Below are 10,639 nucleotides of genomic sequence, written 5' to 3' on the forward strand. Positions count from 1 at the left end.
CTTTAAGACCATCTCAGGTAATGTACCTGCTGCCCTGTCCAGGCATTGAAAACGTGACTTTAAAAGTCCAATTGTCCTTTGCACCACCTGATATGTTGTCACATGTACACGGTTGTATTGTTCCTGTGCTTCATTGGTGGCCCTCTGAAATGGTGTCAAAAACCATGTTCTCATTGGGTATCCCGCATCACGCAGTATTCAGTTTTTAATTCTTTGTGAAGATGTTGTGGTCCGGTACAACATGGAGTCCACCAGGACGAATGAGTCGTGGACACTTCCTGGGTGGTTAGCATTTACATTGAGGATCCTCATTTGGGTATCAAACACTATCAACACATTTAAAGAATGTGTTGGGGGACATTTTCTGATACTGGACTATGATATAAATTATAGGTGGCTCGGTAACTACATTTGTGCTCCTATATTACTCTTGAATAGTTCTGATGGGACAAAAGGTACTCATTGGCTTAGATGCCTGTTTAGAAGAGGCAATTTGTAGAAATAGATAGTGTACACACAATGCTTGTTAATATCAGAAAGGACACAAAATGGCTTTTAGCTATTAAAGCAATACTAAAGACACAAAATGTCTGAACTAGCCACTTTTCTGAACAATAAGTTACAAACTGTGTAAACTACCTCATGAGAACCAAGCGTGGGTACTTATAGGGAGTATCTCAACAGCTGCTGATAACAGCTTCACAGAACAAGGAATGCAATGTATCCATAATAGATCCAGGTCCCCAGTTGTAGACAGGGCATATCCTTGTGTTAGTTTTGAATGATTTCTGTATGAAGTTAGGGGCGGGTAAGACAACACCCACTTTAACCATATATGTGATAACTGGGATGCTAAGAAAGTTGATTGACTGCATGTAATGAATTGTGACGCGAATATAGTTGATTGATTGTATGTAAATGAGAATACAAATAATTCCACCCCTTGAATCTGTATATTAACCCGTCTGAGCTTTAGCTCAAGTGAGAAAGAGTGCTGTCCAGAAGGCTGCGGAGCCTCCGGCCTTTCTCCCCAGAATTCTGATATAATAAACTGCTTCTTTATTCATCCTCAGGCCTTCGTGTGAATATGTTCACACGATTGGCGTAGTCTGGCAGGATGTTGCTGAGCCGAACGGCGATCGAGCCAGTAGAGAAGGCGAGTGGTCAAACCTTTGACCTCCAGAAATTAGAGTCACACGGCGAGACGGACGGACGGCGAAGCAACATCCAACGAATCTGGTATCAAGGCCAAGTGAGTAAAAGACTCAGTTTAAAATGTCTTTTTTTTGGTTTTGTTTTGTTGGTCCGCTATACCATTTAATATAGTAATAATCGGCTGCTCGAGGACCCAGGCTGAGCCTGAATTAAGGGGGCAATTGAGCTCTCACGTGAAGGCCAGAGTTAGTTGGGAATCCGAGACGCACAGACTGTTGAGTGTTAACGGTCGCGGAGCTTGCCGTGACATTGCCAAGCCAGGACCACCAACCTACGGGAGTGGATGATAGGTAAAAGCCTCGGAGTACAGTCGCCTAGTCACACCGGATAAGCGGGTGATAGAGACGACAAGGTTAACACATCATGGAAAAGAGAGGCACAGGAACGTTTTTCTGGGGTCCACGGGGATCCATGAGTGTTGCATACGGATAAGAGCAAAATACTCTGGTACAAAAAAACAATGATCAGAGATGGGTGGGATCCCGACACAGCCCCCGTAGAACAAAGAAACTGGTGGGATAAACAAAAGCGAGGTATGGCAACAAAAAAAATAAGGCAGAAGTCATCTTATCATCTTAGTTCACCAGTTGGAAGAACAAATGACAGAAATTAAGTGCACCCCCGTGCGGCGTTACACTAATAATGTAAATGACAGATATAAAGCCTTCACACTGAAAAACAAGCTAAATTAAAGGAATTGAGCTCTCACTCTCCCACATTCACACCAAATCATTTTAAACATCGAAATAAAGCGAGAAAAGATAGCGGCAGTACAGATTGTGCAAACCGGCAAAAGAATCACAGGAAACTTACAATTATGACGAACAATTGTAGGGTAAAGAGTAAAGTAAATACAAGATTAAGGTTAGAAACTTAACAATGTATTCTTGTCTAGAAGAACTTCAGAACGTTTCAAATTTGCGAGATCGGGTTTCAGTTTGAGATTAAGCCATTCAAGCCGTCCAGATAAACACAACAGCAATTCAATTAATTTCAGTTAAAAAAAAGCTAGTAAGATCTTTTTCAAACACTGGTTAATTAGCGAACATTGAAAATTGAAATCAGTTTAAGGAATAAGAAAGAAATTTGAGTAACATTAAAGGAAAGAATAAATAAATTTTGAGATCACCCATTCTCTACCCCCTTGGGTTCTGTACAAAATTTAACCCTTTCAGCAAGCAGGTCATCTGTAAAAAAAATATATATATACGTCTCTATCAATAGCTAATGCCTATAAAATCAATCAGTGGAAATTGACTTAAATGGAATAAAATAGATAAAGTTTTATGATGAAGGAGAATGGAAGATTTTGTTCAGTATTTTAATTAAGCGATTGTGAAACTGCTGTCTCTTTGAGAATCTGTAGCCATGAGAGAGGGCTAACAGTTAACTCTGATATTTGCGAGCTGTGAGAATGTGTGTTTTTGGTCTGTGAATGTTCATATAACTCTGCTAAGATTTATCTTCTGAGAAGTAACCTTGAGTTTATAATTTGGAACTTTAGAATAGGAACCAGAAGGATTTTTACCTAACTAATTTTGCTTAAAGCAATGAAGTGCTAGGTTTCCTTTGTGAGTGTGGTGCTATTTGTTTCTCATCTGGCATTGTGATTTAAAGATCATAATTTGAGTGTAATTAACAAATGTTTCTTTTCAAAGGTTATCATTGACATTTCCAGGGTAATTTTGATACACGAGGAATTTTAATCAGGGTACAAAATCTCGTATGGAAAAAAAAAAAGAAAATATTAGTTTTATAGTGTTCATTGGAAATTTGGATAGTTGAAATACATATGACAGTTTAAATACATATGACCAATCCGGTGTTGGATTAGTCCAGGGTTACAACTTCCCTGACACAACGCAGATGTATTAATTCTGAGATTGCAGAATTAAGTGTAAAGGGCAGATGAGTACATAAAATATGTCCATGATCATGTTTCTTGTTTAAACAAAAGAAGGGTGGTGACAAAATGACATCTGGTAGAGAACTAATCACCCCTTTTCAAACCAGCAGAGAATTGACCCGTGCTTGTTAATGCCTGGATTTGGTATGTCTCTCTTGTGGGGACCATGAATTTGTATTCAGTTGAATTGGTTTTTGGAGCAGGCAAGGTGCTGGATTAGGGGTTTGCCCCTGTCCACACTCTGAGCTCTGGCTTTGTAACTCTGACAAAGTCATTAAAAAAAACAGCTGAAGATGTATTTTTAATTGGAATTTACAAATCTTAACAATTGAATTGTCAGATATATTCAGATTAGTTAACCCACTCTGTCCCAAGCAGAATGGATCTTTTATGTTTTACTTTACAAGTAGCTGCAAGTGGAACAATATTTCCAGTAGCTTCAGGAATTTGAGATAGTTGAATTATTGTAAATTGGCTGATTAAACAGGCACAAGCACATCAGGGTTGGGTTCAAATGCAACAGAATCAGGCACGTAACCATGAGGAAAATAGATATGAAAAGGTTGTACAATATGAGAACTACTAACCCCTGAATAACAGACGTGTTCAGCCCAAACAGGAAAAGCTTTATACAGACAACACCTAACACCTGGTGACGACCAGGACACTTTTCACTTTTCCTTTAAATTTTTAGATTAAACGTACAAAAAAGGCTGGAACGACAGCAGCAGCTGTGGGGACTCGTGATGGCTCTTGAGAACTCGGGACAACTACAAGCACATAAGAGCGCAGGAACATCACTGATTTCACAACGGACACAGGATGACTGTAGCTATATGAACTATGGTGCTTTATATCATTTTATTGACGGGATGTGCATCCCAGCAGCCAGAGACTGGAACAATGATATAACTTATTTTAATGCGTGGCTGCAGGTACATTCGGGGAAAGACAGCAGATGCGTATACAAATTGTGTCTGTACTTCTCGCGGGTTCAGGTATTGTTTATAATATGCAATAAATATGTATAGTGTTTTAAGTAAGGTTGTTACGAAGCAGGCTGCCAATGACATGGGTGCCACTAGATTTTGAGGGCATGACAACCTACACAGGGTTAGAAGAGGCATAATCAATGATGCAGTGGCATGACTTAACACATAAACTTCTATGGTAAAGTCACTAGACATACAAAAGTTAAATGCAAAGGTGGAACAACTTACAGGAATAAGGATGAGAATATTAGAGAAAGCAGAGAAAGGTCTAGCCAGCTTGGGAGAAGAGGGCCTGGATATACAATTGAATAGGACAACAGTGTTAGGTACACTCACTAAGACAATCAACAATAATTAACAAACTCATCGACCAAGAAACGGAGAAAGCCGGAAGGCTCTGACAGGGGCAGTTAAGCTACAACCTTGCTCTGATCTAAAGGGAGGAGGTGCCTGCAACTGGCTAAGCTAGCCAAATGACAAGGGACGCTGGACAACTGTACTCTCAAGGTACCTGAGTATACTCAGTGATCCCCAACTGCAAAATGGGCGAGATAACAGCGGTAGAGATGGTTCTGATGATCCCTATCATCACACCGGACTCAGGGCCATTCCCTCACAACCAACTGGAGAACATTGGAATCGTACGGGCTAACACATCCCTCAGGTACTATCTCATCGAGACCTCTGCTATACGCAGGGATAATATATGGGATCTCCCTCACGTTGCCCCCACCCGGTGGGACAGGGAGAGTTGGACGAATGTGGATTAATCAGAACTCATGGATGTGTCTTAGAGATTACACCTGCCCTCATGCATTTTAAGTTTAAGGAGGAAAAGGAAAATACTGCGTCTCCGTCACTGTAACCTCCTATCGCTATAACTTTTGTACCCCTGTTCATTTGAGTTAGGATTATAAAAAGCCAGAGATGGTCCCACATCTTGCAGAAACTCTGAGGGAACGAAGACTCAAGATCGGTCAATCAATTAAGTTTTACCACCAGTTAACGAAAAATCACACAATATCGAAAACACGGAGTAACTACTTCAGAGTGAAAGTTAGTGGCAGAGAGTGTGGGACTGTTAGATGAGCTTACTTGCAAACTGGTATGAATAACATTTAATTACAGACAGCAGAGTTAGTCAGGGAGGCAGGAATGATTGATATCAAGACATTAAATGTGATATACATGGGTTCGTTTGAGGGGTGATCTTTGAATCACATGCATGGTGTATGTACGGAACATCTGGGAGGTTACAGCCCCAAAGGCCGTATTAAACGCACCCTGCTGCCCTCATATCGAATTATTGTGGTCATCTGGGATTCAGTAAACGTCTTCCAGGACCAAAAGGAGGACATGTTGGGGGACATTTTCTGTTACTGGACTATGATATAAATTATAGGTGGCTCTGTAACTATATTTGTGCTCCTATATTACTTTTGAATAGTTCTGATAAGACAAAAGGTACTCATTGGCTTAGATGCCTGTTTAGAAGAGGCAATTTGTAGAAATAGATAGTGTATACACAATGCTTGTTAATATCAGAAAGGACACAAAATGACTGTTAGCTTTTAAAGCAATACTAAAGAAACAAAATGGCTGAACTAGCCACTTTCCTGAACAATAAGTTACAAACTGTGTAAACTACCTCATGAGAACCAAGCATGGGTACTTATAGGGAGTATCTCAACAGCTGCTGATAACAGCCTCACAGAACAAGGAATGCAATGTATCCATAATAGATCCAGGTCCCCAGCTGTAGACAGGACATATCCTGGTGTTAGTTTTGAATGACTTCTGAATGAAGTTAGGGGCGGGTAAGACAACACCCATTTTAACCAAATATGTGACAACTGGGATGTTAAGAAAGTTGATTGACCGCATGTAATGAATTGTGACGCGAATATAGTTGATTGATTGTATGGAAATGAGAATACAACTAATTCCGCCCCTTGAATCTGTATATTAACCCGTGTGAGCCTTAGCTCAAGTGAAAGAGTGCTGTCCAGAAGGCTGCAGAGCCTCAGGCCTTTCTCCCAGAATTCTGATATAGTAAACTGCTTCTTTACTCATCCTCAGGCCTTTGTGTGAATATTTACACCTCTAACAAATGAAAGCCCTTCCTGTTGATAAATAAAGGTGTCATCTACTGGCACCTTCAATGGAATATGTGTTTCATCGACGATTCCCATAACTTGTGAACAATCATACATGTCACTAATGCCATGTTGAAAAGAGCCAAACGCATAAAAATTCAGTGCTGTTGTGATTTTCATCTCCACTGTTAGGGCGGTGTGGCATTTCAAGTTTGGCTTCAGGTATTCCTTGAACATTTCCCTGAACTGCCCCATTATCTCCTTGCTGAAGCATAGTCTGCTGAAACACGGCTCTTCTGACATCATTTCATAAGACATCCTTCGCCTGTACCCTCTCAGGGGTGGGTAACTGATCCGCTTCCTCAGCAAGAGGACATGTTATCTGAATCTCCTCTCATGGTGTCTGCTACTATGTCAAACCCTCAACAGAAGTTCAGTGACTTTAAGAAGACAAACTGTCTGCGTGATATACCAGGTGTGGATCATGACTGCTGACTAGGTTTGTATCTGCACTGGTTTCCGGAGTACCTACCAGAAAAATTGTTCACATCAGCTTACAGGAGGCTTGCATAAGTTCTTGTAAGCATTACACTTTTCTAAAGCCTTTGAAAATAGCTAAATTACACACTTGTAAAAAGTAAATGCAGAACTTTTTTTCCCATATATCAAATTTACTATTTAAAAGGCTTCTAAGAGTTAACATTGCATTAAAAACTCTTAATACTGGAATACACACTGCATTAAAATGCATTGTAAACACAAATTTTACAAAATAACTTTGGCTGAAGCTTAGAGAAACATAGGGACAGGAGTAAGCCATTCAATAAGATCCACCATTCAATGAGATCATGGCTGATCTATGGCCTAACTGCATATACCTAGCTTTGGCCCATATCCCTTAATAACTTTGCTTAGCAAAAACCTATCTATCTCTGATTTAAAATTAACAATTGTTCTAGCTTCAACTGCTGTTTGTGGAGAGTTCCAAACCTCAAACCTTTATTACAGCCACGTCCATGATTCAAACGCACCTTGTTACATATGAGCGGCACGGTAGCACAGTGGCTAGCACTGTTGCTTCACTGCGCCAAGGTCCCAGGTTCGATTCCGGCTTGGGTCACTGTCTGTGTGGAGTCTGCACGTTCTCTCTGTGTCTGCGTGGGCTTCCTCCGGGTGCTCCGGTTTCCTCCCACAAGTCCCGAATGACGTGCTTGTTAGGTAATTTGGATATTCTGAATTCTCCCTCTGTGTACCCGAACAGGCGCCAGAATGTGGCTTTTCACAGTAACCTCATTGCAGTGTTAATGTAAGCCTACTTGTGGGAACCTGATGGGTTCCTGGCCGACTTCTACAAAACATTTGCACCAACCCTGGCCCCACTCATATGGGAAATGTTCGCAGATTCGCAAGCGAGGGGCACCTTGCCTCCAACGCTAACAAAGGCCACGATGTCGCTGATACCCAAAAAAGACAAAGACCTGACGAAATGCAGATCAAATAGACCCATTTTGCTGCCCAATGTAGATGCGAAGATACTTGAGAAAGTCCTGGCTAAGAGATTGGAGAACTGCATACCAGAGGTGGTCGCAGAGGACCAGACAGGCTTTGTCAAGGGTAGACAGCTCACTGCAAACATCAGGCGGCTGCTGAATGTAATAATGACCCCATCTGGGGAGAGAACACCAGAGGTGATAGTCTCCCTAGACGCAGAAAAGGCCTTCAACAGGGTCGAATGAAAATACCTCATTGAGGTACTGGAGCGGTTTGGGCTAGGGACGGGGTTCACCTGGTGGGTGAAACCCCTGTACAATGCCCCCAAAGTGAGCATTCATATAAACACACCAGCTGCACAAGGCAGGGGTGCCCACTGTGCACTGCTCTTGTTAGCCCTGGCAATTGTTCTGCGAGATGCAAAAGGCTGGAAAGGCATCCGAAGAGGAGGCAGAGAGTAGAGTCTCACTCTGTGCAGATGACCTGCTCCTCTACATCTCGGACCCACAGAACAGTCTGAAAGTAATCATGAAGCTCCTGGAAGAGTTTGGGGCCTTCTCGGGCTAAAAACTGCAAGGCATTCCTGGTGGACCCGAATGGGGGAGGGGCAGAGCTTGGGGGGGATGGGGGGTACCATTCAAACTAGCCCAAAGCAAATTCCGCTACCTGGGGATCCAAATACCCCGTGACTGGACACGGATCCACAAAAAAAACCTACTAGTCTAGCAGAGGAAGTTGAAAAGGGCCTACAGAGATGGGATGCACTCCCACTTTCCCTGGTAGGGATGGTGCAGACGATCAAGATGAATGTGCTGCCAAGGTTCCTCTTCCTGGTCAGATACATACCAATCTTCATGCCCAAGGCCTTTTTCCAAGGGACAGACAAAATGATCATGGCGTTTGTGTGGGGGGAAAAAACCCAAGGATTCCCAGGTCTACACTGCAAAGGAGAAGACACCTGGCCTTCCGAACCTGCTATACTACCACGGGGCAGCCACAGCCGAGAGGGCGAAGGGATGGATACGAGAACCGAACATGGAATGGGTGAAGCTGGAGGAGTCCTCCTGCAAAGGACCCTCCGAGCCCTTGCCACAGCAGCGCTCCCATCTCCCCTGGCAAAATACACATCCTGTCCAGTGGTGGTAGCCACATTGAGGAAATGGAACCAAATGAGACAACATTTTGGTTTAACTGAGATGTCCTACATGGCCCCCATCTGCTGCAACCATAAATTCCCGTCAGCTATGCCTGACGCCACCTTTACGCGGAGACAGGACGGGGATGGGGACGGACGGACGGGGGGGGGGAGCTAGCGGTCAGGGACTTTTACATGTGGGACAGACTCGCAACCCTGGACGAACTAATGGAAGAACTGGAGCTACAGAAAGGTCAGGAGCTCCGGCACCTACAAATCAAAAAATTTCTCAAGGAGAGGATGAGGTACCCCAGGGCCCTGGCAGACACTTTACTGGATGAACTACTGGGCACGGACTGTAGGGAGAAGGGGAGCTATGGGGACATTTACGGACGACTTCTAGAGAGGGCAAGAACACCATTGAACAGAGCTAGGCAGAAATGGGAGGACAAATGCGGGACAGAAGTGGGGTAGGGACTCTGGAGCGAAGCACTAATTAGAGCAAATTCCACCTCCTCCTGGGCAAGGCTAAGCCTCATGCAGTTTAAAGTGGTGCACAGAGCGCACCTAACCAGAACCCGAATGAACAGGTTCTTCCCGGAGGTCGGGGACATGTGAATGGTGCCAGGGAGGACTGGCCAACCACACCCACATGTTCTGGGCCGGCCCCAGTCTTTTCTGGTTCTGGACAGCCTTCTCTGAGGCAAAGTCCAAGGTTGTGGGGGTGAGGGTGGAGCTGTGCCTGAGTGGTAGTCTTCGGTGTTTCGGAGCAGCCAGAACTACATACGGGGAAGAGGGCCTATGCCCTGGCTTTTGCTTCCTTAATCGTCTTGCCAGAGAATCCTGCTCGGCTGGCGATCAGCAGCACCCACAGCTGCAGACTGGCTGGCAGACTTTTCGGAATTTCTCCACCTGGAGTAGATCGTACGCCATCTGAGGGTCAGACTAGGGCTTCCACAAAGTGTGGGAGCAATTCATCAGCTTGTTCCAAGACCTGTTCAAAGCCAATACTGATTAGGAAGGGGGGGGGGCACCCGATGAGGGCAGACAGCAGCGAAGAACGAGGGTGGGGGGGGTGGAAGGCAAAGAGGAACACAGGGGCGTATTAGAGACATGGAAAAAGAGTGAGATGGGGAGGGGGCAGAGAGACATCCCCCAGCGAATTATCAACAGGGGGGGGGGGGGAAGCAGGAGAGAGAGGGCCGACAGAAGGGGTGCATGTAAAATTGTACAAGATCATACTCTTTAAATATTATAGTACGAAGTCTGACAACACCAGGTTAAAGTCCAACAGGTTTGTTCCGATGTCACTAGCTTTCGGAGCACTGCTCCTTCCTCAGGTGAATGAAGAGGTATGTTCCAGAAACAAATATATAGACATGGCAGCTTTGAATTTTATGTGCTTAATATGTTAAAGTGTCAAACTGTAAAAATGCCAATAGAAGTATTTGACAGCCTTCCATCGGGGCATCTAGACGAAGTTAGCGCTGTCCCATCAACTTATATCGAAGCGCTTCAGCTCAGTCAACTGGACAGTAAACAATCTCCCCGGTCGGAAGTTTGAATTTAGCGCGCCCCGAGCCGCCGCCGGAAAGAAAGTAGTGCGTCTCAGCACCGATTGTGTCAATCAATGCGCAGGGGACGTGCGCATGCCTAGGTTCACGCAGCTGATTGGTTAAGACGTGTAAACATTGCCGAGTACCACGCTTTCCGAGGGATGGGCTAGATTGGCGGGGTTCCCGGCATTCCGCGGGCAGAGCTAGGGCTCCGCCCCTGATTCCGGTATTCCGCGGGCTGAGCTCGG

This window comes from Scyliorhinus torazame, chromosome 2, assembly GCF_047496885.1.
Source record: "Scyliorhinus torazame isolate Kashiwa2021f chromosome 2, sScyTor2.1, whole genome shotgun sequence".
Classification (NCBI taxonomy): domain Eukaryota; kingdom Metazoa; phylum Chordata; class Chondrichthyes; order Carcharhiniformes; family Scyliorhinidae; genus Scyliorhinus; species Scyliorhinus torazame.